Raw genomic sequence first — 3311 nt, forward strand, 5'->3', positions numbered from 1 at the left:
GGTGATCACAGGCAGCAGCTTGCTGTCACTATTTTTTTTTTCAGTTTTCAGAGTCAGCGCATGGCTGCTGCCTCCGCATGACTGAGAACCTGCTTGCTTTCTCTCCGTCCTCTCTTTACTTTCTCCTTCTTTCTTACATCCCTTGCTCCCCCTCCCTTTTCTCTTTCCTCTTTATTTATCTAAAAAAGGAGAAATGTTTTTTGTTTATTTGTTTGTTTGTTTTTTGAGACAGTGTCTCACTCTGTCGCCCAGTCTGGAGTACAGTGGTGTGATCTCAGCTCACTGCAACCTCCGCCGCCCAGGTTCAAGTGATTCTCCTGCCTCAGCAGCCTGAGTAGCTGGGATTACAGGTGCGTACCACCAAGCCCAGCTAATTTTTGTATTTTTAGTAAAGACGGAGTTTCACCATGTTGGTCAGGCTGGTCTCAAACTCCTGATCTCGTGATCTGCCCGTTTTGGTCTCCCGAAGTGCTGGGATTACAGGCTTGAACCACAGTCCCCGGCCAAGAAATGTAATTTTTAACATGTCAGTTGATACATTTCTTCAGACACATGCCCTTCCCTTCCTCCCTCCCTTCCTTCCTTCCTCCCTTTCTTTCTTTCTTTCTTTCTTTCTTTCTTTTTTTCTTTTTTTTTTTCTTTTTTTTTTTTTTTGAGTCGGAGTTTCGCTCTTGTTACCCAGGCTGGAGTGCAATGGCGCGATCTTGGCTCAGCACAACCTCCGCCTCCTGGGTTCAGGCAATTCTCCTGCCTCAGCCTCCTGAGTAGCTGGGATTACAGGTACCCGCCACTGCGCCGACTAATTTTTGTATTTGTGTTAGAGACAGAGTTTCATCATGTTGGCCAGGCTGTTCTCGAACTCCTGACCTCAGGTGATCTGTCTGCCTCGGCCTCCCAAAGTGCTGGGATTACAGGCATGAGTCATTGTGCCTGGCCACATTTCTTTAGGCACATGCCTTTTCAAAGTTTCCTGTCACTGGAGGTCAGTTTGAAATTCTTATTCTGTGGTGGTAGACGTTAAAGGATAATTTTAGATTATCTGGTTAATATTTAACTTTTATCAACATTGACATTGCAAAAAAATCAGGTCTTGAAATTTGTCAAGTGTGAAATGAATACCATTCAGATGGATTTGTGGTTTAAGGAGAATCCAGTTTCATAAACTAATCTCATCTTTTTTTTTTTTTTTCTTAAAGCCCACAGCACCTGGTATTCCGGGTGGTCTCCCATCCAAGTACTAACCAGGTCTGACCCTGCTTAGCTTCTGAGATCAGACGAGATTGGGCGCATTCAGGGTAGTATGGCCATAGACTTTTTTTTTTTTTTTCTTTCTTTTGAGGCCGAGTTTCTCCTTTTGTTGCCCAGGCTGGAGTGCAATGGTGTGATCTCGGCTCACTGCAACCTCTGCCTCCTGGGTTCAAGCGATTCTCCTGCCTCAGCCTCCCAAGTAGCTGGGATTACAGACACCTGCCACCATGCCTGGCTAATTTTTGTATTTCTAACAGAGACCGGGTTTCACTATGTTGGCTAGGTTGGTGTGGAACTCCTGACCTCAGGTGATCCACCTGCCTCGGCCTCCCAAAGTTCTGGGATTACAGGTGTGAGACACCATGCCTGGCCAAATAATCTCGTCTTTATTTAGAAACAAAAAAGCAGGGAGGAATGGAATACAATGAATTTCAAACTATTTTTGCATTTTGGTTAGAACTTCCTGCCCACAGAGCATATAAATTCCTCAAATGGGTCAGCCAGAGAGTAATGGGACATGTTTTTGGGGGTCCAGAGTTATGTCTCAGAGACCGCTGGGTTATTGATGTGTTCCTCCTGGAAGCAGAGAGATGGAATAAAAGGTCTCAAGTCCTGTAATGCACTTAATTTACTGTTTTGGCTTCCACCTGGTTTCAGTCTTTCCACTAGAGGCTCAAAAGTGAAATCCTGCTGCTATGATCAGGTGCTCGATGCAGATGCACATTCGAATGATTTATTTTCCTTTTGCTTACTTGGATTTTCTAATTTTTCTACAATGAATGGCAAGATAACTAAAATGTGAATTATGCCTTCTTAGGACTCACATTCTAGAGAAGGCAACAGGGGCTAGGCATGGTGGCTTACGCCTGTAATCCCAGTACTTTGGGAGGCCGAGATAGGCAGATCACAAGGTCAGAAGTTTGAGACCAGTCTGAGCAACATGGTGAAACCCTGTCTCTGCTAAAAATACAAAAATTAGCTGGGTGTGGTTGGTGGTGCGCACCTGTAATCCCAGCTACTTGGGAGGCTGAGGCAGGGGAATCGCTTGAACCTGGGAGGTGAAGGTTGCAGTGAGTTGAGATCATGCCACTGTGCTTTATCAGACAGGAACCAGGAACAGGGAAGGATTTTAAGCAAAAGCATGAAATCCCTGTTTTGATTTTTGGCAATCATGGGAAGGAAGTAAGGCTAAAATATTACACACTATTTAGAAGACAGATTAATGGCCCCCCAAGGATGTCCACATCCTACTCTCCAGATCTTTCGAATGTGTTAGGTTACCTGGCAAGAGAGAATTAGGGTTGCGTGTGGGTGAAGGTTGATAAAGAGCTGTCTTTGAGATGGGATTATCTCAATTGGTTTGGATTATCTGATGGGCCCAATGTAAACACAAAGATCCTTATGAATAGAAGAGGGAGGCAGAAGAGGAAATCAGAGTTGGAGAGAGATTTGCAGAGGTGGCCCCGCTGACTTCGAAGATGGGGAAGGGGCCATGAGCCAAGGAATGCGGGTGGCCTTTAGAAAACGGAAAAAACAACAAGGAGACAGATTATCCCCTGGAGACTCCAGAAATAATGCATCCTGCCAACATCTTGGTTTTTAGTCCAGCGAGATGCATGTCAGACGTCTGGCCTCCAGAACAATAATATAATAAATTTGTGTGTTTTAAAGTTATTAAGTTTATGGTAAGTTGTTATAGCAGCCATGGAAACTAATGTAGAGGCTGTTTGCAATGATCCAGGTCACAGATAGTGAAGGCCTGGAATTGGCAATAGGGTCGAGAGAAGGGGATAAGGGACTATAGGCATGCACCACCACGCCTGGCCAATTTTGTATTTTTAGTAGAGACGGGGTTTCACCATGTTGGCCAGACTAGTCCCTAACTTCTGATCTCAGGTGATCCGCCTGCCTTGGCCTCCCACAGTGCTGGGATTACAGGCTTGAGCCACCGCGCCGGGTCCTAAGAGGAAATTCTAAAGGAAGCCCTGTAGGTATCTGCTTCATGGTTATACAGGGTGGCTGTGAAATTGCCTTCACAAAAATTACAACTGAGGAAATTATGA

General features: G+C 45.0%; 1 pseudogene; it reads right to left on the reverse strand.

Annotated features, from left to right (window-relative positions):
- Positions 1–1194: 1194 nt before the first annotated feature.
- LOC116547918 lies at positions 1195–1312 on the reverse strand (annotated as a pseudogene).
- Positions 1313–3311: the final 1999 nt, after the last annotated feature.

This window comes from Sapajus apella, unplaced genomic scaffold (assembly GCF_009761245.1).
Source record: "Sapajus apella isolate SASKATOON/1434 unplaced genomic scaffold, GSC_monkey_1.0 scaffold5486, whole genome shotgun sequence".
Lineage (NCBI taxonomy): Eukaryota > Metazoa > Chordata > Mammalia > Primates > Cebidae > Sapajus > Sapajus apella.